The 19,522-nt window shown below is 39.5% G+C and overlaps 25 non-coding genes and 53 pseudogenes across 25 annotated transcripts; all 78 read left to right on the top strand.

The window, feature by feature from the left end:
- Positions 1-66: 66 nt before the first annotated feature.
- LOC143454750 (5S ribosomal RNA) lies at positions 67-185 on the top strand. The gene has a single exon (XR_013116360.1). It is a non-coding gene; the product is annotated as a 5S ribosomal RNA (ribosomal RNA).
- Positions 186-295: 110 nt separating this feature from the next.
- LOC143456701 (5S ribosomal RNA) lies at positions 296-414 on the top strand (annotated as a pseudogene).
- Positions 415-524: 110 nt separating this feature from the next.
- On the top strand, positions 525-643 carry LOC143454320 (5S ribosomal RNA). Its single transcript, XR_013115949.1, has one exon. It is a non-coding gene; the product is annotated as a 5S ribosomal RNA (ribosomal RNA).
- A 110-nt stretch (positions 644-753) lies between these two features.
- LOC143456336 (5S ribosomal RNA) lies at positions 754-872 on the top strand (annotated as a pseudogene).
- Positions 873-982: 110 nt separating this feature from the next.
- LOC143457051 (5S ribosomal RNA) lies at positions 983-1,091 on the top strand (annotated as a pseudogene).
- Positions 1,092-1,201: 110 nt separating this feature from the next.
- Positions 1,202-1,320, top strand: LOC143454905 (5S ribosomal RNA). Its single transcript, XR_013116508.1, has one exon. It is a non-coding gene; the product is annotated as a 5S ribosomal RNA (ribosomal RNA).
- Positions 1,321-1,647: 327 nt separating this feature from the next.
- LOC143457284 (5S ribosomal RNA) lies at positions 1,648-1,756 on the top strand (annotated as a pseudogene).
- Positions 1,757-1,865: 109 nt separating this feature from the next.
- LOC143457323 (5S ribosomal RNA) lies at positions 1,866-1,974 on the top strand (annotated as a pseudogene).
- A 110-nt stretch (positions 1,975-2,084) lies between these two features.
- LOC143457220 (5S ribosomal RNA) lies at positions 2,085-2,203 on the top strand (annotated as a pseudogene).
- A 110-nt stretch (positions 2,204-2,313) lies between these two features.
- Positions 2,314-2,432, top strand: LOC143456712 (5S ribosomal RNA; annotated as a pseudogene).
- Positions 2,433-2,542: 110 nt separating this feature from the next.
- Positions 2,543-2,661, top strand: LOC143456144 (5S ribosomal RNA; annotated as a pseudogene).
- A 110-nt stretch (positions 2,662-2,771) lies between these two features.
- LOC143455231 (5S ribosomal RNA) lies at positions 2,772-2,890 on the top strand. The gene has a single exon (XR_013116817.1). It is a non-coding gene; the product is annotated as a 5S ribosomal RNA (ribosomal RNA).
- Positions 2,891-3,000: 110 nt separating this feature from the next.
- On the top strand, positions 3,001-3,119 carry LOC143455511 (5S ribosomal RNA; annotated as a pseudogene).
- Positions 3,120-3,228: 109 nt separating this feature from the next.
- LOC143457450 (5S ribosomal RNA) lies at positions 3,229-3,337 on the top strand (annotated as a pseudogene).
- A 110-nt stretch (positions 3,338-3,447) lies between these two features.
- On the top strand, positions 3,448-3,566 carry LOC143456711 (5S ribosomal RNA; annotated as a pseudogene).
- Positions 3,567-3,676: 110 nt separating this feature from the next.
- LOC143456427 (5S ribosomal RNA) lies at positions 3,677-3,795 on the top strand (annotated as a pseudogene).
- A 110-nt stretch (positions 3,796-3,905) lies between these two features.
- On the top strand, positions 3,906-4,024 carry LOC143454823 (5S ribosomal RNA). The gene has a single exon (XR_013116429.1). It is a non-coding gene; the product is annotated as a 5S ribosomal RNA (ribosomal RNA).
- A 110-nt stretch (positions 4,025-4,134) lies between these two features.
- On the top strand, positions 4,135-4,253 carry LOC143453611 (5S ribosomal RNA). Its single transcript, XR_013115271.1, has one exon. It is a non-coding gene; the product is annotated as a 5S ribosomal RNA (ribosomal RNA).
- Positions 4,254-4,363: 110 nt separating this feature from the next.
- On the top strand, positions 4,364-4,472 carry LOC143456271 (5S ribosomal RNA; annotated as a pseudogene).
- Positions 4,473-4,582: 110 nt separating this feature from the next.
- LOC143454288 (5S ribosomal RNA) lies at positions 4,583-4,701 on the top strand. The gene has a single exon (XR_013115920.1). It is a non-coding gene; the product is annotated as a 5S ribosomal RNA (ribosomal RNA).
- A 110-nt stretch (positions 4,702-4,811) lies between these two features.
- Positions 4,812-4,930, top strand: LOC143456307 (5S ribosomal RNA; annotated as a pseudogene).
- A 328-nt stretch (positions 4,931-5,258) lies between these two features.
- Positions 5,259-5,377, top strand: LOC143454308 (5S ribosomal RNA). The gene has a single exon (XR_013115938.1). It is a non-coding gene; the product is annotated as a 5S ribosomal RNA (ribosomal RNA).
- Positions 5,378-5,487: 110 nt separating this feature from the next.
- LOC143456754 (5S ribosomal RNA) lies at positions 5,488-5,606 on the top strand (annotated as a pseudogene).
- A 110-nt stretch (positions 5,607-5,716) lies between these two features.
- Positions 5,717-5,825, top strand: LOC143456803 (5S ribosomal RNA; annotated as a pseudogene).
- A 110-nt stretch (positions 5,826-5,935) lies between these two features.
- On the top strand, positions 5,936-6,054 carry LOC143454904 (5S ribosomal RNA). Its single transcript, XR_013116507.1, has one exon. It is a non-coding gene; the product is annotated as a 5S ribosomal RNA (ribosomal RNA).
- A 108-nt stretch (positions 6,055-6,162) lies between these two features.
- Positions 6,163-6,271, top strand: LOC143457414 (5S ribosomal RNA; annotated as a pseudogene).
- A 110-nt stretch (positions 6,272-6,381) lies between these two features.
- LOC143457283 (5S ribosomal RNA) lies at positions 6,382-6,490 on the top strand (annotated as a pseudogene).
- A 109-nt stretch (positions 6,491-6,599) lies between these two features.
- Positions 6,600-6,708, top strand: LOC143457322 (5S ribosomal RNA; annotated as a pseudogene).
- Positions 6,709-6,818: 110 nt separating this feature from the next.
- Positions 6,819-6,937, top strand: LOC143456999 (5S ribosomal RNA; annotated as a pseudogene).
- Positions 6,938-7,047: 110 nt separating this feature from the next.
- On the top strand, positions 7,048-7,166 carry LOC143456710 (5S ribosomal RNA; annotated as a pseudogene).
- Positions 7,167-7,276: 110 nt separating this feature from the next.
- Positions 7,277-7,395, top strand: LOC143456337 (5S ribosomal RNA; annotated as a pseudogene).
- A 110-nt stretch (positions 7,396-7,505) lies between these two features.
- Positions 7,506-7,624, top strand: LOC143454691 (5S ribosomal RNA). The gene has a single exon (XR_013116301.1). It is a non-coding gene; the product is annotated as a 5S ribosomal RNA (ribosomal RNA).
- Positions 7,625-7,734: 110 nt separating this feature from the next.
- LOC143455508 (5S ribosomal RNA) lies at positions 7,735-7,853 on the top strand (annotated as a pseudogene).
- Positions 7,854-7,962: 109 nt separating this feature from the next.
- LOC143457449 (5S ribosomal RNA) lies at positions 7,963-8,071 on the top strand (annotated as a pseudogene).
- Positions 8,072-8,181: 110 nt separating this feature from the next.
- Positions 8,182-8,300, top strand: LOC143455711 (5S ribosomal RNA; annotated as a pseudogene).
- A 339-nt stretch (positions 8,301-8,639) lies between these two features.
- Positions 8,640-8,758, top strand: LOC143454821 (5S ribosomal RNA). Its single transcript, XR_013116427.1, has one exon. It is a non-coding gene; the product is annotated as a 5S ribosomal RNA (ribosomal RNA).
- Positions 8,759-8,868: 110 nt separating this feature from the next.
- Positions 8,869-8,987, top strand: LOC143454611 (5S ribosomal RNA). The gene has a single exon (XR_013116225.1). It is a non-coding gene; the product is annotated as a 5S ribosomal RNA (ribosomal RNA).
- A 110-nt stretch (positions 8,988-9,097) lies between these two features.
- LOC143456642 (5S ribosomal RNA) lies at positions 9,098-9,216 on the top strand (annotated as a pseudogene).
- Positions 9,217-9,326: 110 nt separating this feature from the next.
- Positions 9,327-9,435, top strand: LOC143457372 (5S ribosomal RNA; annotated as a pseudogene).
- Positions 9,436-9,764: 329 nt separating this feature from the next.
- LOC143456170 (5S ribosomal RNA) lies at positions 9,765-9,883 on the top strand (annotated as a pseudogene).
- Positions 9,884-9,993: 110 nt separating this feature from the next.
- Positions 9,994-10,112, top strand: LOC143455301 (5S ribosomal RNA). Its single transcript, XR_013116885.1, has one exon. It is a non-coding gene; the product is annotated as a 5S ribosomal RNA (ribosomal RNA).
- A 110-nt stretch (positions 10,113-10,222) lies between these two features.
- LOC143457142 (5S ribosomal RNA) lies at positions 10,223-10,331 on the top strand (annotated as a pseudogene).
- A 110-nt stretch (positions 10,332-10,441) lies between these two features.
- Positions 10,442-10,560, top strand: LOC143457380 (5S ribosomal RNA; annotated as a pseudogene).
- Positions 10,561-10,670: 110 nt separating this feature from the next.
- Positions 10,671-10,789, top strand: LOC143457074 (5S ribosomal RNA; annotated as a pseudogene).
- A 110-nt stretch (positions 10,790-10,899) lies between these two features.
- On the top strand, positions 10,900-11,018 carry LOC143455423 (5S ribosomal RNA; annotated as a pseudogene).
- A 339-nt stretch (positions 11,019-11,357) lies between these two features.
- LOC143453600 (5S ribosomal RNA) lies at positions 11,358-11,476 on the top strand. Its single transcript, XR_013115260.1, has one exon. It is a non-coding gene; the product is annotated as a 5S ribosomal RNA (ribosomal RNA).
- Positions 11,477-11,586: 110 nt separating this feature from the next.
- LOC143457238 (5S ribosomal RNA) lies at positions 11,587-11,695 on the top strand (annotated as a pseudogene).
- A 110-nt stretch (positions 11,696-11,805) lies between these two features.
- LOC143455465 (5S ribosomal RNA) lies at positions 11,806-11,924 on the top strand (annotated as a pseudogene).
- Positions 11,925-12,252: 328 nt separating this feature from the next.
- On the top strand, positions 12,253-12,371 carry LOC143456378 (5S ribosomal RNA; annotated as a pseudogene).
- Positions 12,372-12,481: 110 nt separating this feature from the next.
- Positions 12,482-12,601, top strand: LOC143456463 (5S ribosomal RNA; annotated as a pseudogene).
- Positions 12,602-12,711: 110 nt separating this feature from the next.
- LOC143456668 (5S ribosomal RNA) lies at positions 12,712-12,830 on the top strand (annotated as a pseudogene).
- Positions 12,831-12,940: 110 nt separating this feature from the next.
- On the top strand, positions 12,941-13,059 carry LOC143457302 (5S ribosomal RNA; annotated as a pseudogene).
- A 110-nt stretch (positions 13,060-13,169) lies between these two features.
- On the top strand, positions 13,170-13,288 carry LOC143454296 (5S ribosomal RNA). The gene has a single exon (XR_013115927.1). It is a non-coding gene; the product is annotated as a 5S ribosomal RNA (ribosomal RNA).
- Positions 13,289-13,398: 110 nt separating this feature from the next.
- LOC143456801 (5S ribosomal RNA) lies at positions 13,399-13,517 on the top strand (annotated as a pseudogene).
- A 110-nt stretch (positions 13,518-13,627) lies between these two features.
- LOC143456671 (5S ribosomal RNA) lies at positions 13,628-13,746 on the top strand (annotated as a pseudogene).
- A 110-nt stretch (positions 13,747-13,856) lies between these two features.
- Positions 13,857-13,975, top strand: LOC143457338 (5S ribosomal RNA). The gene has a single exon (XR_013117142.1). It is a non-coding gene; the product is annotated as a 5S ribosomal RNA (ribosomal RNA).
- Positions 13,976-14,085: 110 nt separating this feature from the next.
- Positions 14,086-14,194, top strand: LOC143456269 (5S ribosomal RNA; annotated as a pseudogene).
- A 110-nt stretch (positions 14,195-14,304) lies between these two features.
- LOC143454287 (5S ribosomal RNA) lies at positions 14,305-14,423 on the top strand. Its single transcript, XR_013115919.1, has one exon. It is a non-coding gene; the product is annotated as a 5S ribosomal RNA (ribosomal RNA).
- Positions 14,424-14,533: 110 nt separating this feature from the next.
- LOC143456717 (5S ribosomal RNA) lies at positions 14,534-14,642 on the top strand (annotated as a pseudogene).
- A 110-nt stretch (positions 14,643-14,752) lies between these two features.
- On the top strand, positions 14,753-14,871 carry LOC143457072 (5S ribosomal RNA; annotated as a pseudogene).
- Positions 14,872-14,981: 110 nt separating this feature from the next.
- On the top strand, positions 14,982-15,100 carry LOC143454219 (5S ribosomal RNA). Its single transcript, XR_013115854.1, has one exon. It is a non-coding gene; the product is annotated as a 5S ribosomal RNA (ribosomal RNA).
- A 110-nt stretch (positions 15,101-15,210) lies between these two features.
- LOC143456666 (5S ribosomal RNA) lies at positions 15,211-15,329 on the top strand (annotated as a pseudogene).
- Positions 15,330-15,439: 110 nt separating this feature from the next.
- LOC143455221 (5S ribosomal RNA) lies at positions 15,440-15,558 on the top strand. The gene has a single exon (XR_013116808.1). It is a non-coding gene; the product is annotated as a 5S ribosomal RNA (ribosomal RNA).
- Positions 15,559-15,668: 110 nt separating this feature from the next.
- LOC143456665 (5S ribosomal RNA) lies at positions 15,669-15,787 on the top strand (annotated as a pseudogene).
- Positions 15,788-15,897: 110 nt separating this feature from the next.
- Positions 15,898-16,016, top strand: LOC143456592 (5S ribosomal RNA; annotated as a pseudogene).
- A 110-nt stretch (positions 16,017-16,126) lies between these two features.
- Positions 16,127-16,245, top strand: LOC143453599 (5S ribosomal RNA). Its single transcript, XR_013115259.1, has one exon. It is a non-coding gene; the product is annotated as a 5S ribosomal RNA (ribosomal RNA).
- A 329-nt stretch (positions 16,246-16,574) lies between these two features.
- Positions 16,575-16,693, top strand: LOC143455807 (5S ribosomal RNA; annotated as a pseudogene).
- A 110-nt stretch (positions 16,694-16,803) lies between these two features.
- On the top strand, positions 16,804-16,922 carry LOC143454744 (5S ribosomal RNA). Its single transcript, XR_013116354.1, has one exon. It is a non-coding gene; the product is annotated as a 5S ribosomal RNA (ribosomal RNA).
- Positions 16,923-17,032: 110 nt separating this feature from the next.
- On the top strand, positions 17,033-17,151 carry LOC143456664 (5S ribosomal RNA; annotated as a pseudogene).
- Positions 17,152-17,261: 110 nt separating this feature from the next.
- Positions 17,262-17,380, top strand: LOC143457207 (5S ribosomal RNA; annotated as a pseudogene).
- Positions 17,381-17,489: 109 nt separating this feature from the next.
- Positions 17,490-17,608, top strand: LOC143456417 (5S ribosomal RNA; annotated as a pseudogene).
- Positions 17,609-17,718: 110 nt separating this feature from the next.
- On the top strand, positions 17,719-17,837 carry LOC143453750 (5S ribosomal RNA). Its single transcript, XR_013115405.1, has one exon. It is a non-coding gene; the product is annotated as a 5S ribosomal RNA (ribosomal RNA).
- Positions 17,838-17,947: 110 nt separating this feature from the next.
- On the top strand, positions 17,948-18,066 carry LOC143456396 (5S ribosomal RNA; annotated as a pseudogene).
- A 111-nt stretch (positions 18,067-18,177) lies between these two features.
- On the top strand, positions 18,178-18,296 carry LOC143456872 (5S ribosomal RNA; annotated as a pseudogene).
- Positions 18,297-18,406: 110 nt separating this feature from the next.
- Positions 18,407-18,525, top strand: LOC143454206 (5S ribosomal RNA). Its single transcript, XR_013115841.1, has one exon. It is a non-coding gene; the product is annotated as a 5S ribosomal RNA (ribosomal RNA).
- Positions 18,526-18,855: 330 nt separating this feature from the next.
- LOC143454105 (5S ribosomal RNA) lies at positions 18,856-18,974 on the top strand. The gene has a single exon (XR_013115746.1). It is a non-coding gene; the product is annotated as a 5S ribosomal RNA (ribosomal RNA).
- A 110-nt stretch (positions 18,975-19,084) lies between these two features.
- LOC143456822 (5S ribosomal RNA) lies at positions 19,085-19,193 on the top strand (annotated as a pseudogene).
- Positions 19,194-19,303: 110 nt separating this feature from the next.
- On the top strand, positions 19,304-19,422 carry LOC143454906 (5S ribosomal RNA). The gene has a single exon (XR_013116509.1). It is a non-coding gene; the product is annotated as a 5S ribosomal RNA (ribosomal RNA).
- Positions 19,423-19,522: the final 100 nt, after the last annotated feature.

Below are 19,522 nucleotides of genomic sequence, written 5' to 3'. Positions count from 1 at the left end.
TGCGTTTTTGAATTTCCTATGCAATCGAATTATAATTGAAAAAGTCATTTTCTTTCATTTGAAATTGCCTACCACCATACCAGGTTGAGTAGACCCGATCTCGTTCGATCTCGGAAGTTAAGCAACCTCGGGCCCGGTTAGTACTTGGATGGGTAACCGCCTGGGAATACCGGGTGTTGTAAGCAATTTAATCATGCTGTATATTTCAAATAAATATATAGCAACTGTTTGTGATTTTGAATTTCCTATGCAAACGAATTATAATTAAAAAAGCCATTTTCTTTCATTTGAAATCGCCTACCACCATACCAGGTTGAGTAGACCCGATCTCGTTCGATCTCGGAAGTTAAGCAACCTCGGACCCGGTTAGTACTTGGATGAGTGACCGCTTGGGAATACAGGGTGTTGTAAGCATTTTAGTCATGCTGTATAATTCAAACAAATTTATAACAACTATTTTCTATTTTGAATTTCCTATGCAATCGAATTAGAATTGGAAAGACCATTTTCTTTCTTTTGAAATCGCCTACGACCATACCAGGTTGAGTAGACCCGATCTCGTTCGATCTCGGAAGTTAAGCAACCTCGGGCCCGGTTAGTACTTGGATGGGTGACCGCCTGGGAATACCGGGTGTTGTAAGCATTTTAGTCATGCTGTATATTTCAATTAAATTTATAACATCTGTTTGCGATTTTTAATTTCCTATGCAATCGAATTAGAATTGAAAACGCCATTTTAATTCTTTTGAAATCACCTACTACCATACCAGGTTGAGTAGACCCGATCTCGTCTGATCTCGGAAGTTAAGAAACTTCGGGCCCGGTTAGTACTTGGATGGGTGACCGCCTGGGAATACCGGGTGCTGTAAGCATTTTAGTCATGCTTTATATTTCAATTAAATTTTTAGCAACTATTTGCTTTTTTGAAATTGCTATGCAATCGAATTAGATCTGAAAGGGCCATTTTCTTTCATTTGAAATCGCCTACGACCATACCAGGTTAAGTAGACCTGATCTCGGAAGTTAAGCAATCTCGGGCCCGGTTAGTACTTGGATGGGTGACCGCCTGGGAATACCGGGTGTTGTAAGCATTTTAGTCATGCTGTATATGTCAATTAATATTATAGCAACTATTTGCGTTTTTGAGTTTCCTATGCAATCGAATTATAATTGAAAAGGCCATTTTCTTTCATTTGAAATTGCCTACGACCATACCAGGTTGAGTAGACCCGATCTCGTTCGATCTCGGAAGTTAAGCAACCTCGGGCCCGGTTAGTACTTGGATGGGTGACCGCCTAGGAATACAGGGTGTTGTAAGCATTTTAGTCATGCTGTATATTTCTATTAAATTTATAGCAACTATTTGCTTTTTGAATTTCCAATGCAATCGAATTGTAATTGAAAAAGCTATTTCTTTCATTTGAACCCACCTTCGACCATACCAGGTTGAGTAGATACGATCTCGGAATTTAAGCAACCTCGGACCCGGTTAGTACTTGGATGAGTGACCGCCTGGGAATACAGGGTGTTGTAAGCATTTTAGTCATGCTGTATATTTCAATCAAATTTATAACAACTATTTTCTATTTTAAATTTCCTATGCAATCGAAGTAGAATTGGAAAGACCATTTTCTTTCATTTGCAATCGCCTACGACCATACCAGGTTGAGTAGACCTGATCTCGGAAGTTAAGCAACCTCGGGCCCGGTTAGTACTTGGATGGGTGACCGCCTAGGAATACAGGGTGTTGTATGAATTTTAGTCATGCTGTATATTTCAATTAAATTTATAGCAACTATTTGTTTTTTGAATTTTCTATGCAATCGAATTGTAATTGAAAAAGCCATTTTTATTCATTTGAACCCACCTTCGACCATACCGGGTTGAGTAGATACGATCTCGGAATTTAAGCAACCTCGGACCCGGTTAGTACTTGGATGGGTGACCGCCTGGGAATACCGGGTGTTGTAAGCATTTTAGTCATGCTGTATACTTCAATTAAATTTATAACATCTGTTTGCCTTTTTGAATTTCTCATGAAATCGAATTAGAATTGAAAAGGCCATTTTCTTTCTTTTGAAATCACCTACGACCATACCAGGTTGAGTAGACCCGATCTCGTTCGATCTCGGAAGTTAAGTAACCTCGAGCCCGGTTAGTACTTGGATGGGTGATCGCCTGGAAATAGTGGGTGCTGTAAGCATTTTAGTCATGCTGTATATTTCAATTAACTTTTTATCAACTATTTGCTTTTTTGAAATTCCTATGCAATCGAAATAGAATTGAAATTGCCATTTTCTTTCGTTTGAAATTGCCTACGACCATACCAGGTTGAGCAGACTTGATTTCGTTCGATCTCGGAAGTCAAGCAACCTCGGGCCCGGTTATTACTTGGATGGGCGACCGCCTGGGAATACCGGGTATTGTAAGCATTTTAGTCATTCTCTATATTTCAATTAAAATTATAGCAACTATTTGCGTTTTTGAATTTCCCATGAAATCGAATTATAATTGAAAAAGCCATTGTATTTCTTTTAAAATTGCCTACGACCATACCAGGTTGAGTAGACCCGATCTCGTTCGATCTCGGAATTTAAGCAACCTCGGGCCCGGTTAGTACTTGGATGGGTGATCGCCTGGGAATAGTGGATGCCGTAAGCATTTTAGTCATGCTGTTTATTTCGATTAAATTTTTAGCAACTATTTGCTTTTTTGAATTTCCTATGCAATCGAATTAGAATTGAAAAAGCCATTTTCTTTCATTTGCAATCGCCTACGACCATACCAGGTTGAGTAGACCCGATCTCGTTCGATCTCGGAAGTTAAGCAAATTCGGGCCCGGTTAGTACTTGGATGGGTGATCGCCTGGGAATACCGGGTGTTGTAAGCATTTTAGTCATGCTGTATATGTCAATTAAAATTATAGCAACTATTTGCGTTTTTGAATTTCCTATGCAATCGAATTAGAATTGAAAAAGCCATTTTCTTTCATTTGAAATTGCCTACGACCATACCAGGTTGAGTAGACCCGATCTCGTTCGATCTCGGAAGTTAAGCAACCTCGGGCCCGGTTAGTACTTGGATGGGTGACCGCCTAGGAATACAGGGTGTTGTATGAATTTTAGTCATGCTGTATATTTCAATTAAATTTATAGCAACTATTTGCTTTTTGAATTTCCTATGCAATCGAATTGTAATTGAAAAAGCCATTTTTATTCATTTGAACCCACCTTCGACCATACCGGGTTGAGTAGATACGATCTCGGAATTTAAGCAACCTCGGACCCGGTTAGTACTTGGATGGGTGACCGCCTGGGAATACCGGGTGCTGTAAGCATTTTAGTCATGCTGTATATTTCAATTAACTTTTTATCAACTATTTGCTTTTTTGAAATTCCTATGCAATCGAAATAGAATTGAAATTGCCATTTTCTTTCGTTTGAAATTGCCTACGACCATACCAGGTTGAGCAGACTTGATTTCGTTCGATCTCGGAAGTCAAGCAACCTCGGGCCCGGTTATTACTTGGATGGGCGACCGCCTGGGAATACCGGGTATTGTAAGCATTTTAGTCATTCTCTATATTTCAATTAAATTTATAGCAACTATTTGCGTTTTTGAATTTCCTATGAAATCGAATTATAATTGAAAAAGCCATTGTATTTCTTTTAAAATTGCCTACGACCATACCAGGTTGAGTAGACCCGATCTCGTTCGATCTCGGAAATTAAGCAACCTCGGGCCCGGTTAGTACTTGGATGGGTGATCGCCTGGGAATAGTGGATGCTGTAAGCATTTTAGTCATGCTGTTTATTTCGATTAAATTTTTAGCAACTATTTGCTTTTTTGAATTTCCTATGCAATCGAATTAGAATTGAAAAGGCCATTTTCTTTCTTTTGAAATTGCCTACGACCATACCAGGTTGAGTAGACCCGATCTCGTTCGATCTCGGAAGTTAAGCAACTTCGGGCCCGGTTAGTACTTGGATGGGTGACCGCCTGGGAATACCGAGTGTTGTAAGCATTTTAGTCATGCTGTATACTTCAATTAAATTTATAACATCTGTTTGCTATTTTGAATTTCCTATGCAATCGAATAAGATTTGAAAAGACCATTTTCTTTCTTTTGAAATCACCTACGACCATACCAGGTTGAGTATACCCGATCTCGTTCGATCTCGGAAGTCAAGCAACCTCGGGCCCGGTTAGTACTTGGATGGGTGACCGCCTGGGAATACCGGGTGTTGTAAGCATTTTAGTCATGCTGTATATTTCAATTAAATTCATAACATCTGTTTGCGTTTTTAAATTTCCTATGCAATCGAATTAGAATTGAAAACGCCATTTTCTTTCATTTGAAATCGCCTACGACCATACCAGGTTGAGTAGACCCGATCTCGGAAGTTAAGCAACCTCGGGCCCGGTTAGTACTTGGATGGGTGACCGCCTGGGAATACCGGGTGTTGTAAGCATTTTAGTCATGCTGTATATGTCAATTAAAATTATAGCAACTATTTGCGTTTTTGAATTTCCTATGCAATCGAATTATAATTGAAAAAGTCATTTTCTTTCATTTGAAATTGCCTACCACCATACCAGGTTGAGTAGACCCGATCTCGTTCGATCTCGGAAGTTAAGCAACCTCGGGCCCGGTTAGTACTTGGATGGGTGACCGCCTGGGAATACCGGGTGTTGTAAGCAATTTAATCATGCTGTATATTTCAAATAAATATATAGCAACTGTTTGTGATTTTGAATTTCCTATGCAAACGAATTATAATTAAAAAAGCCATTTTCTTTCATTTGAAATCGCCTACCACCATACCAGGTTGAGTAGACCCGATCTCGTTCGATCTCGGAAGTTAAGCAACCTCGGGCCCGGTTAGTAGTTGGATGGGTGACCGCCTAGGAATACAGGGTGTTGTAAGCATTTTAGTCATGCTGTATATTTCTATTAAATTTATAGCAACTTTTTGCTTTTTGAATTTCCTATGCAATCTAATTGTAATTGAAAAAAACATTTTCTTTCATTTGAACCCACCTTCGACCATACCAGGTTGAGTAGATACGATCTCGGAATTTAAGCAACCTCGGACCCGGTTAGTACTTGGATGAGTGACCGCTTGGGAATACAGGGTGTTGTAAGCATTTTAGTCATGCTGTATAATTCAAATAAATTTATAACAACTATTTTCTATTTTGAATTTCCTATGCAATCGAATTAGAATTGGAAAGACCATTTTCTTTCTTTTGAAATCGCCTACGACCATACCAGGTTGAGTAGACCCGATCTCGTTCGATCTCGGAAGTTAAGCAACCTCGGGCCCGGTTAGTACTTGGATGGGTGACCGCCTGGGAATACCGGGTGTTGTAAGCATTTTAGTCATGCTGTATATTTCAATTAAATTTATAACATCTGTTTGCGATTTTTAATTTCCTATGCAATCGAATTAAAATTGAAAACGCCATTTTAATTCTTTTGAAATCACCTACTACCATACCAGGTTGAGTAGACCCGATCTCGTCTGATCTCGGATGTTAAGAAACTTCGGGCCCGGTTAGTACTTGGATGGGTGACCGCCTGGGAATACCGGGTGCTGTAAGCATTTTAGTCATGCTGTATATTTCAATTAAATTTTTAGCAACTATTTGCTTTTTTGAAATTGCTATGCAATCGAATTAGAATTGAAAGGGCCATTTTCTTTCATTTGAAATCGCCTACGACCATACCAGGTTGAGTAGACCTGATCTCGGAAGTTAAGCAATCTCGGGCCCGGTTAGTACTTGGATGGGTGACCGCCTGGGAATACCGGGTGTTGTAAGCATTTTAGTCATGCTGTATATGTCAATTAATATTATAGCAACTATTTGCGTTTTTGAGTTTCCTATGCAATCGAATTATAATTGAAAAGGCCATTTTCTTTCATTTGAAATTGCCTACGACCATACCAGGTTGAGTAGACCCGATCTCGTTCGATCTCGGAAGTTAAGCAACCTCGGGCCCGGTTAGTACTTGGATGGGTGACCGCCTAGGAATACAGGGTGTTGTAAGCATTTTAGTCATGCTGTATATTTCTATTAAATTTATAGCAACTATTTGCTTTTTGAATTTCCAATGCAATCGAATTGTAATTGAAAAAGCTATTTCTTTCATTTGAACCCACCTTCGACCATACCAGGTTGAGTAGACCCGATCTCGGAATTTAAGCAACCTCGGACCCGGTTAGTACTTGGATGAGTGACCGCCTGGGAATACAAGGTGTTGTAAGCATTTTAGTCATGCTGTATATTTCAATCAAATTTATAACAACTATTTTCTATTTTAAATTTCCTATGCAATCGAAGTAGAATTGGAAAGACCATTTTCTTTCATTTGCAATCGCCTACGACCATACCAGGTTGAGTAGACCTGATCTCGGAAGTTAAGCAACCTCGGGCCCGGTTAGTACTTGGATGGGTGACCGCCTAGGAATACAGGGTGTTGTATGAATTTTAGTCATGCTGTATATTTCAATTAAATTTATAGCAACTATTTGTTTTTTGAATTTTCTATGCAATCGAATTGTAATTGAAAAAGCCATTTTTATTCATTTGAACCCACCTTCGACCATACCGGGTTGAGTAGATACGATCTCGGAATTTAAGCAACCTCGGACCCGGTTAGTACTTGGATGGGTGACCGCCTGGGAATACCGGGTGTTGTAAGCATTTTAGTCATGCTGTATACTTCAATTAAATTTATAACATCTGTTTGCCTTTTTGAATTTCTCATGAAATCGAATTAGAATTGAAAAGGCCATTTTCTTTCTTTTGAAATCACCTACGACCATACCAGGTTGAGTAGACCCGATCTCGTTCGATCTCGGAAGTTAAGTAACCTCGAGCCCGGTTAGTACTTGGATGGGTGATCGCCTGGGAATAGTGGGTGCTGTAAGCATTTTAGTCATGCTGTATATTTCAATTAACTTTTTATCAACTATTTGCTTTTTTGAAATTCTTATGCAATCGAAATAGAATTGAAATTGCCATTTTCTTTCGTTTGAAATTGCCTACGACCATACCAGGTTGAGCAGACTTGATTTCGTTCGATCTCGGAAGTCAAGCAACCTCGGGCCCGGTTATTACTTGGATGGGCGACCGCCTGGGAATACCGGGTATTGTAAGCATTTTAGTCATTCTCTATATTTCAATTAAATTTATAGCAACTATTTGCGTTTTTGAATTTCCTATGAAATCGAATTATAATTGAAAAAGCCATTGTATTTCTTTTAAAATTGCCTACGACCATACCAGGTTGAGTAGACCCGATCTCGTTCGATCTCGGAAATTAAGCAACCTCGGGCCCGGTTAGTACTTGGATGGGTGATCGCCTGGGAATAGTGGATGCCGTAAGCATTTTAGTCATGCTGTTTATTTCGATTAAATTTTTAGCAACTATTTGCTTTTTTGAATTTCCTATGCAATCGAATTAGAATTGAAAAAGCCATTTTCTTTCATTTGCAATCGCCTACGACCATACCAGGTTGAGTAGACCCGATCTCGTTCGATCTTGGAAGTTAAGCAACCTCGGGCCCGGTTAGTACTTGGATGGGTGATCGCCTGGGAATACCGGGTGTTGTAAGCATTTTAGTCATGCTGTATATGTCAATTAAAATTATAGCAACTATTTGCGTTTTTGAATTTCCTATGCAATCGAATTAGAATTGAAAAAGCCATTTTCTTTCATTTGAAATTGCCTACGACCATACCAGGTTGAGTAGACCCGATCTCGTTCGATCTCGGAAGTTAAGCAACCTCGGGCCCGGTTAGTACTTGGATGGGTGACCGCCTAGGAATACAGGGTGTTGTATGAATTTTAGTCATGCTGTATATTTCAATTAAATTTATAGCAACTATTTGCTTTTTGAATTTCCTATGCAATCGAATTGTAATTGAAAAAGCCATTTTTATTCATTTGAACCCACCTTCGACCATACCGGGTTGAGTAGATACGATCTCGGAATTTAAGCAACCTCGGACCCGGTTAGTACTTGGATGGGTGACCGCCTGGGAATACCGGGTGCTGTAAGCATTTTAGTCATGCTGTATATTTCGATTAAGTTTTTCGCAACTATTTGCTTTTTTTAATTTCCTATGCAATCGAATTAGAATTGAAAAGGCCATTTTCTTTCTTTTGAAATTGCCTACGACCATACCAGGTTGAGTAGACCCGATCTCGTTCGATCTCGGAAATAAAGCATCCTCGGGCCCGGTTAGTACTTGGATGGGTGACTGCCTGGAAATACCGGGTGTTGTAAGCATTTTAGTCATGCTGCATATTTCAATTAAACTTATAGCAACTGTTTTCTTTTTTGAATTTCCTATGCAATCGAATTAGAATTGGAAAGACCATTTTCTTTCATTTGAAATTGCCTACGACTATACCAGGTTGAGTAGACCCGATATCGTTTGTTCTCCGAAGTTAAGCAACCTCGGGCCCGGTTAGTACTTGGATGGGTGATCGCCTGGGAATAGTGGATGCTGTAAGCATTTTAGTCATGCTGTTTATTTCGATTAAATTTTTAGCAACTATTTGCTTTTTTGAATTTCCTATGCAATCGAATTAGAATTGAAAAGGCCATTTTCTTTCTTTTGAAATTGCCTACGACCATACCAGGTTGAGTAGACCCGATCTCGTTCGATCTCGGAAGTTAAGCAACTTCGGGCCCGGTTAGTACTTGGATGGGTGACCGCCTGGGAATACCGAGTGTTGTAAGCATTTTAGTCATGCTGTATACTTCAATTAAATTTATAACATCTGTTTGCTATTTTGAATTTCCTATGCAATCGAATAAGATTTGAAAAGACCATTTTCTTTCTTTTGAAATCACCTACGACCATACCAGGTTGAGTATACCAGATCTCGTTCGATCTCGGAAGTCAAGCAACCTCGGGCCCGGTTAGTACTTGGATGGGTGACCGCCTGGGAATACCGGGTGTTGTAAGCATTTTAGTCATGCTGTATATTTCAATTAAATTCATAACATCTGTTTGCGTTTTTAAATTTCCTATGCAATCGAATTAGAATTGAAAACGCCATTTTCTTTCTTTTGAAATCACCTACTACCATACCAGGTTGAGTAGACCCGATCTCGTCTGATCTCGGAAGTTAAGCAACCTCGGGCCCGGTTAGTACTTGGATATGTGATTGCCTGGTAATACCGGGTGTTGTAAGCAATTTAGTCATGCTGTATATTTTAATTAAATATATATCAACTGTTTGTGATTTTGAATTTCCTATGCAAACAAATTATAATTAAAAAAGCCATTTTCTTTCATTTGAAATCGTCTACGACCATACCAGGTTGAGTAGACCCGATCTCGGAAGTTAAGCAACCTCGGGCCCGGTGAGTACTTGGATGGGTGACCGCCTGGAAATACCGGGTTGTGTAAGCATTTTAGTCATGCTGTATATGTCAATTAAAATTATAGCAACTATTTGAATTTTTGAATTTCCTATGCAATCGAATTAGAATTGAAAAGGCCATTTTCTTTCATTTGAAATCGCCTACGACCATACGAGGTTGAGTAGATACGATCTGGGAATTTAAGCAACCTCGGACCCGGTTAGTACTTGGATGAGTGACCGCCTGGGAATACAGGGTGTTGTAAGCATTTTAGTCATGCTGTATATTTCAATCAAATTTATAACAACTATTTTCTATTTTGAATTTCCTATGCAATCGGATTAGAATTGGAAAGACAATTTTCTTTCATATGCAATCGCCTACGACCATACCAGGTTGAGTAGACCCGATCTCCTTCGATCTCGGAAGTTAAGCAACCTCGGGCCCGGTTAGTACTTGGATGGGTGATCGCCTGGGAATAGTGGGTGCTGTAAGCATTTTAGTCATGCTGTATATTTCGATTAAATTTTTAGCAACTATTTGCTTTTTTGATTTTCCTATGCAATCGAATTAGAATTGAAAAGGCCATTTTCTTTCTTTTGAAATTGCCTACGACCATACCAGGTTGAGTAGACCCGATCTCGTTCGATCTCGGAAATTAAGCAACCTCGGGCACGGTTAGTACTTGGATGGGTGACCGCCTGGGAATACCGGGTTTTGTAAGCATTTTAGTCATGCTGTATCTTTCAATCAAATTTATAGCAACTATTTGCGTTTTTGAATTTCCTATGCAATCGAATTAGAATTGAAAAGGCCATTTTCTTTCATTTGATATCGCCTACGACCATACCAGGTTGAGCAGACCTGATCTCGGAAGTTAAGCAACCTCGGGCCCGGTTAGTACTTGGATGGGTGACCGCCTGGAAATACTGGGTGTTGTAAGCATTTTAGTCATGCTGTATATGTCAATTAAAATTATAGCAACTATTTGAATTTTTGAATTTCCTATGCAATCGAATTAGAATTGAAAAGGCCATTTTCTTTCATTTGAAATCGCCTACGACCATACGAGGTTGAGCAGACTTGATTACGTTCGATCTCGGAAGTCAAGCAACCTCGGGCCCGGTTAGTACTTGGATGGGTGATCGACTGGGAATAGTGGGTGCTGTAAGCATTTTAGACATGCTGTATGTTTCAATTAAATTTTTATCAATTATTTGCTTTTTTGAATTTCCTATGCAATCGAAATAGAATTGAAATTGCCATTTTCTTTCGTTTGAAATCGCCTACGACCATACCAGGTTGAGCAGACTTGATTACGTTCGATCTCGGAAGTCAAGCAACCTCGGGCCCGGTTAGTACTTGGATGGGTGATCGCCTGGGAATAGTGGGTGCTGTAAGCATTTTAGTCATGCTGTATATTTCGATTAAATTTTTCGCAACTATTTGCTTTTTTTAATTTCCTATGCAATCGAATTAGAATTGAAAAGGCCATTTTTTTTCTTTTGAATTTGCCTACGACCATACCAGGTTGAGTAGACCCGATCTCGTTCGATCTCGGAAATAAAGCATCCTCGGGCCCGGTTAGTAATTGGATGGGTGACCGCCTGGAAATACCGGGTGTTGTAAGCATTTTAGTCATGCTGTATATTTCAATTAAACTTATAGCAACTGTTTTCTTTTTTGAACTTCCTATGCAATCGAATTAGAATTGGAAAGACCATTTTCTTTCATTTGAAATCGCCTACGACTATACCAGGTTGAGTAGACCCGATATCGTTTGTTCTCCAAAGTTAAGCAACCTCGGGCCCGGTTAGTACTTGGATGGGTGATCGCCTGGGAATAGTGGGTGCTGTAAGCATTTTAGTCATGCTGTATATTTCGATTAAATTTTTAGCAAAAATTTGCTTTTTTGAATTTCCTATGCAATCGAATTAGAATTGAAAAGGCCATTTTCTTTCTTTTGAAATTGCCTACGACCATACCAGGTTGAGTAGTCCCGATCTCGTTCGATCTCGGAAGTTAAGCAACCTCGGGCCCGGTTAGTACTTGGATGGGTGACCGCCTGGGAATACCGGGTGTTGTAAGCATTTTAGTCATGCTGTATACTTCAAATAAATATATAGCAACTGTTTGTGATTTTGAATTTCCTATGCAAACGAATTTTAATTAAAAAAGCCATTTTCTTTCATTTGAAATCGCCTACGACCATACCAGGTTGAGTAGACCCGATATCGGAAGTTAAGTAATCTCGGGCCCGGTTAGTACTTGGATGGGTGACCGCCTGGGAATACCGGTTGTTGTAAGCATTTTAGTCATGCTGTATATGTCAATTAAAATTATAGCAACTATTTGCGTTTTTGAATTTCCTATGCAATCGAATTAGAATTGAAAAAGCCTTTTTCTTTCATTTGAAATTGCCTACGACCATATCAGGTTGAGTAGACCCGATCTCGTTCGATCTCGGAAGTTAAGCAACCTCGGGCCCGGTTAGTACTTGGATGGGTGACCGCCTAGGAATACAGGGTGTTGTAAGCATTTTAGTCATGCTGTATATTTCAATTAAATTTATAGCAACTATTTGTTTTTTGAATTTCCTATGCAATCGAATTGTAATTGAAAAAGCCATTTTCTTTCATTTGAACCCACCTTCGACCATACCAGGTTGAGTAGATACGATCTGGGAATTTAAGAATCCTCGGACCCGGTTAGTACTTGGATGAGTGACCGCCTGGGACTACAGGGTGTTGTAAGCATTTTAGTCATGCTGTATATTTCAATCAAATTTATAACAACTATTTTCTATTTTGAATTTCCTATGCAATCGGATTAGAATTGGAAAGACCATTTTCATTCATATGCAATCGCCTACGACCATACCAGGTTGAGTAGACCCGATCTCGTTCGATCTCGGAAGTTAAGCAACCTCGGGCCCGGTTAGTACTTGGATGGGTGATCGCCTGGGAATAGTGGGTGCTGCAAGCATTTTAGTCATGCTGTATATTTCGATTAAATTTTTAGCAACTATTTGCTTTTTTGAATTTCCTATGCAATCGAATTAGAATTGAAAAGGCCATTTTCTTTCTTTTGAAATTGCCTACGACCATACCAGGTTGAGTAGACCCGATCTCGTTCGATCTCGGAAATTAAGCAACCTCGGGCCCGGTTAGTACTTGGATGAGTGACCGCCTGGGTAATACCGGGTTTTGTAAGCATTTTAGTCATGCTGTATACTTCAATTAAATTTATAACATCTGTTTGCCTTTTTGAATTTCTTATGAAATCGAATTATAATTGAAAAGGCCATTTTCTTTCATTTGAAATCACCTACGACCATACCAGGTTGAGTAGACCCGATCTCGTTCGATCTCGGAAGTTAAGCAACCTCGAGCCCGGTTAGTACTTGGATGGGTGACCGCCTGGGAATACCGGGTGCGATAAGCATTTTAGACATGCTGTATATTTCAATTAATTTTATAGCAACTATTTGCGTTTTTGAATTTCCTATGAAATCGAATTAGAATTGAAATTGCCATTTTATTTCTTTTGAAATTGCCTACGACCATACCAGGTTGAGTAGACCCGATCTCGTTCGATCTCCGAAGTTAAGCAACCTCGGTTTCTGTTAGTACTTGGATGGGTGCTCGCCTGGGAATAGTGGATGCTGTAAGCATTTTAGTCATGCTGTATATTTCGATTCAATTTTTAGCAACTATTTGCTTTTTTGAATTTCCTATGCAATCGAATTAGAATTGAAAACGCCATTTTCTTTCGTTTGAAATTGCCTACGACCATACCAGGTTGAGTAGACCCGATCTCGTTCGATCTCGGAAGTTAAGCAACCTCGGGCCCGGTTAGTACTTGGATGGGTGACCGCCTGGGAATACCGGGTGTTGTAAGCATTTTAGTCATGCTGTATATTTCAATTAAATTTATAACATCTGTTTGCGATTTTGAATTTCCTATGCAATCGAATTAGAATTAAAAACGCCATTTTAATTCTTTTGAAATCACCTACTACCATACCAGGTTGAGTAGACCCGATCTCGTCTGATCTCGGAAGTTAAGCAGTTTCGGGCACGGTTAGTACTTGGATGGGTGACCGCCTGGGAATACCGGGTGCTGTAAGCATTTTAGTCATGCTGTATATTTCAACTAAATTTTTAGCAACTTTTTGCTTTTTTGAATTTGCTATGCAATGGAATTAGATTTGAAAAGGCCTTTTTCTTTCATTTGAAATCGCCTACGACCATACCAGGTTGAGTAGACCTGATCTCGTTCGATCTCGGAAGTTAAGCAACCTCGGGCCCGTTTAGTACTTGGATGTGTGATTGCCTGGTAATACCGGGTGTTGTAAGCATTTTAGTCATGCTGTATCTTTCAATCAAATTTATAGCAACTATTTGATTTTTTGAATGTCCTATGCAATCGAATTATAATTGAAAAAGCCATTTTCTTTCATTTGAAATCGCCTACGACCATACCAGGTTGAGTAGACCCGATCTCGTTTGATCTCGGAAGTTAAGCAACCTCGGGCCCGGTTAGTACTTGGATGGGTGACCGCCTGGGAATACCGGGTGTTGTAAGCATTTTAGTCATGCTGTAATTTTCAATTAAATATATAGCAACTGTTTGTGATTTTGAATTTCCTATGCAAACGAATTATAATTAAAAAAGCCATTTTCTTTCATTTGAAATCGCCTACGACCATACCAGGTTGAGTAGACCCGATCTCGGAAGTTAAGCAACCTCGGGCCCGGTTAGTACTTGGATGGGTGACCGCCTGGGAATACCGGGTGTTGTAAGCATTTTAGTCATGCTGTATATGTCAATTAAAATTATAGCAACTATTTGCGTTTTTGAATTTCCTATGCAATCGAATTATAATTGAAAAAGTCATTTTCTTTCATTTGAAATTGCCTACCACCATACCAGGTTGAGTAGACCCGATCTCGTTCGATCTCGGAAGTTAAGCAACCTCGGGCCCGGTTAGTACTTGGATGGGTGACCGCCTGGGAATACCGGGTGTTGTAAGCAATTTAATCATGCTGTATATTTCAAATAAATATATAGCAACTGTTTGTGATTTTGAATTTCCTATGCAAACGAATTATAATTAAAAAAGCCATTTTCTTTCATTTGAAATCGTCTACGACCATACCAGGTTGAGTAGACCCGATCTCGGAAGTTAAGCAATCTCGGGCCCGGTTAGTACTTGGATGGGTGACCGCCTGGGAATACCGGGTGTTGTAAGCATTTTAGTCATGCTGTATATGTCAATTAAAATTATAGCAACTATTTGAATTTTTGAATTTCCTATGCAATCGAAATAGAATTGAAATTGCCATTTTCTTTCGTTTGAAATCGCCTACGACCATACCAGGTTGAGCAGACTTGATTACGTTCGATCTCGGAAGTCAAGCAACCTCGGGCCCGGTTAGTACTTGGATGGGTGATCGCCTGGGAATAGTGGGTGCTGTAAGCATTTTAGTCATGCTGTATATTTCGATTAAATTTTTAGCAACTATTTGCTTTTTTGAATTTCCTATGCAATCGAATTAGAATTGAAAAGGCCATTTTCTTTCTTTTGAAATTGCCTACGACCATACCAGGTTGAGTAGACCCGATCTCGTTCGATCTCGGAAATTAAGCAACCTCGGGCCCGGTTAGTACTTGGATGGGTGACCGCCTGGGAATACCGGGTTTTGTAAGCATTTTAGTCATGCTGTATACTTCAATTAAATTTATAACATCTGTTTGCCTTTTTGAATTTCTTATGAAATCGAATTATAATTGAAAAGGCCATTTTCTTTCATTTGAAATCACCTACGACCATACCAGGTTGAGTAGACCCGATCTCGTTCGATCTCGGAAGTTAAGCAACCTCGAGCCCGGTTAGTACTTGGATGGGTGACCGCCTGGGAATACCGGGTGCGATAAGCATTTTAGACATGCTGTATATTTCAATTAATTTTATAGCAACTATTTGCGTTTTTGAATTTCCTATGAAATCGAATTAGATTTGAAATTGCCATTTTATTTCTTTTGAAATTGCCTACGACCATACCAGGTTGAGTAGACCCGATCTCGTTCGATCTCGGAAATTAAGCAACCTCGGGCCCGGTTAGTACTTGGATGGGTGACCGCCTGGGAATACCGGGTTTTGAAAGCATTTTAGTCATGCTGTATACTTCAATTAAATTTATAACATCTGTTTGCCTTTTTGAATTTCTTATGAAATCGAATTATAATTGAAAAGGCCTTTTTCTTTCATTTGAAATCACCTACGACCATACCAGGTTGAGTAGACCCGATCTCGTTCGATCTCGGAAGTTAAGCAACCTCGAGCCCGGTTAGTACTTGGATGGGTGACCGCCTGGGAATACCGGGTGCGATAAGCATTTTAGACATGCTGTATATTTCAATTAAATTTATAGCAACTATTTGCGTTTTTGAATTTCCTATGAAATCGAATTAGAATTGAAATTGCCATTTTATTTCTTTTGAAATTGCCTACGACCATACCAGGTTGAGTAGACCCGATCTCGTTCGATCTCCGAAGTTAAGCAACCTCGGGCCCGGTTAGTACTTGGATGGGTGATCGCCTGGGAATAGTGGGTGCTGTAAGCATTTTAGTCATGCTGTATATTTCGATTAAATTTTTAGCAAATATTTGCTTTTTTGAATTTCCTTTGCAATCGAATTAGAATTGAAAAGGCCATTTTCTTTCTTTTGAAATTGCCTACGACCATACCAGGTTGAGTAGTCCCGATCTCGTTCGATCTCGGAAGTTAAGCAACCTCGGGCCCGGTTAGTACTTGGATGGGTGACCGCCTGGGAATACCGGGTGTTGTAAGCATTTTAGTCATGCTGTATACTTCAAATAAATATATAGCAACTGTTTGTGATTTTGAATTTCCTATGCAATCGAATTTTAATTGAAAAAGCCATTTTCTTTCATTTGAACCCACCTTCGACCATACCAGGTTGAGTAGATACGATCTCGGAAGTTAAGCAACCTCGGACCCGGTTAGTACTTGGATGAGTGACCGCCTGGGAATACAGGGTTTTGTAAGCATTTTAGTCATGCTGTATATTTCAATCAAATTTATAACAACTATTTTCTATTTTGAATTTCCTATGCAATCGGATTAGAATTGGAAAGACCATTTTCTTTCATATGCAATCGCCTACGACCATACCAGGTTGAGTAGACCCGATCTCGTTCGATCTCGGAAGTTAAGCAACCTCGGGCCCGGTTAGTACTTGGATGGGTGATCGCCTGGGAATAGTGGGTGCTGTAAGCATTTTAGTCATGCTGTATATTTCGATTAAATTTTTAGCAACTATTTGCTTTTTTGAATTTCCTATGCAATCGAATTAGAATTGAAAAGGCCATTTTCTTTCTTTTGAAATTGCCTACGACCATACCAGGTTGAGTAGACCCGATCTCGTTCGATCTCGGAAATGAAGCAACCTCGGGCCCGGTTAGTACTTGGATGGGTGACCGCCTGGGAATACCGGGTTTTGTAAGCATTTTAGTCATGCTGTATACTTCAATTAAATTTATAACATCTGTTTGCCTTTTTGAATTTCTTATGAAATCGAATTATAATTGAAAAGGCCATTTTCTTTCATTTGAAATCACCTACGACCATACCAGGTTGAGTAGACCCGATCTCGTTCGATCTCGGAAGTTAAGCAACCTCGAGCCCGGTTAGTACTTGGATGGGTGACCGCCTGGGAATACCGGGTGCGATAAGCATTTTAGACATGCTGTATATTTCAATTAAATTTATAGCAACTATTTGCGTTTTTGAATTTCCTATGAAATCGAATTAGAATTGAAATTGCCATTTTATTTCTTTTGAAATTGCCTACGACCATACCAGGTTGAGTAGACCCGATCTCGTTCGATCTCCGAAGTTAAGCAACCTCGGGTTCTGTTAGTACTTGGATGGGTGCTCGCCTGGGAATAGTGGATGCTGTAAGCATTTTAGTCATGCTGTATATTTCGATTCAATTTTTAGCAACTATTTGTTTTTTGAATTTCCTATGCAATCGAATTAGAATTGAAAACGCCATTTTCTTTCTTTTGAAATTGCCTACGACCATACCAGGTTGAGTAGACCCGATCTCGTTCGATCTCGAAAGTTAAGCAACCTCGGGCCCGGTTAGTACTTGGATGTGTGATTGCCTGGTAATACCGGGTGTTGTAAGCATTTTAGTCATGCTGTATATTTCAATCAAATTTTTAACAACTATTTGCTTTTTTGAATTTCCTATGCAATCGAATTAGAAGTGGAAAGACCATTTTCTTTCTTTTGAAATTGCCTACGACCATACCAGGTTGAGTAGACCCGATTTCGTTCGATCTCGGAAGTTAAGCAACCTCGGGCCCGGTTAGTACTTGGATGGGTGACCGCCTGGGAATACCGGGTGTTGTAAGCATTTTAGTCATGCTGTATATTTCAATTAAATTTATAACATCTGTTTGCGATTTTGAATTTCCTATGCAATCGAATTAGAATTAAAAACGCCATTTTAATTCTTTTGAAATCACCTACTACCATACCAGGTTGAGTAGACCCGATCTCGTCTGATCTCGGAAGTTAAGCAACTTCGGGCACGGTTAGTACTTGGATGGGTGACCGCCTGGGAATACCGGGTGCTGTAAGCATTTTAGTCATGCTGTATATTTCAACTAAATTTTTAGCAACTATTTGCTTTTTTGAATTTGCTATGCATTGGAATTAGATTTGAAAAGGCCTTTTTTCTTTCATTTGAAATCGCCTACGACCATACCAGGTTGAGTAGACCCGATCTCGTTCGATCTGGGAAGTTAAGCAACCTCGGGCCCGGTTAGTACTTGGATGTGTGATTGCCTGGTAATACCGGGTGTTGTAAGCATTTTAGTCATGCTGTATCTTTCAATCAAATTTATAGCAACTATTTGATTTTTTGAATGTCCTATGCAATCGAATTATAATTGAAAAAGACATTTTCTTTCATTTGAAATCGCCTACGACCATACCAGGTTGAGTAGACCCGATCTCGTTTGATCTCGGAAGTTAAGCAACCTCGGGCCCGGTTAGTACTTGGATGGGTGACCGCCTGGGAATACCGGGTGTGGTAAGCAATTTAATCATGCTGTATATTTCAAATAAATATATAGCAACTGTTTGTGATTTTGAATTTCCTATGCAAACGAATTATAATTAAAAAAGCAATTTTCTTTCATTTGAAATCGCCTACGACCATACCAGGTTGAGTAGACCCGATCTCGGAAGTTAAGCAATCTCGGGCCCGGTTAGTACTTGGATGTGTGATTGCCATCGTAATACCGGGTGTTGTAAGCATTTTAGTCATGCTGTATCTTTCAATCAAATTTATAGCAACTATTTGATTTTTTGAATGTCCTATGCAATCGAATTATAATTGAAAAAGCCATTTTTATTCATTTAAAATCGCCTACGACCATACCAGGTTGAGTAGACCCGATCTCGTTTGATCTTGGAAGTTAAGCAACCTCGGGCCCGGTTAGTACTTGGATGGGTGACCGCCTGGGAATACCGGGTGTTGTAAGCAATTTAGTCATGCTGTATATTTCAATTAAATATATAGCAACTGTTTGTGATTTTGAATTTCCTATGCAAACGAATTATAATTAAAAAAGCCATTTTCTTTCATTTGAAATCGCCTACGACCATACCAGGTTGAGTAGACCCGATCTCGGAAGTTAAGCAACCTCGGGCCCGGTTAGTACTTGGATGGGTTACCGCCTAGGAATACCGGGTGTTGTAAGCATTTTAGTCATGCTGTATATGTCAATTAAAATTATAGCAACTATTTGCGTTTTTGAATTTCCTATGCAATCGAATTATAATTGAAAAAGTCATTTTCTTTCATTTGAAATTGCCTACCACCATACCAGGTTGAGTAGACCCGATCTCGTTCGATCTCGGAAGTTAAGCAACTTCGGGCCCGGTTAGTACTTGGATGGGTGACCGCCTGGGAATACCGGGTGTTGTAAGCATTTTAGTCATGCTGTATATTTCAATTAAATTTATAACATCTGTTTGCGATTTTGAATTTCCTATGCACTCGAATTAGAATTGAAAACGCCATTTTCTTTC

Source organism: Clavelina lepadiformis, chromosome 4, assembly GCF_947623445.1.
Source record: "Clavelina lepadiformis chromosome 4, kaClaLepa1.1, whole genome shotgun sequence".
NCBI lineage: Eukaryota > Metazoa > Chordata > Ascidiacea > Aplousobranchia > Clavelinidae > Clavelina > Clavelina lepadiformis.
This window is presented reverse-complemented; position numbering and strand designations above follow the sequence as displayed.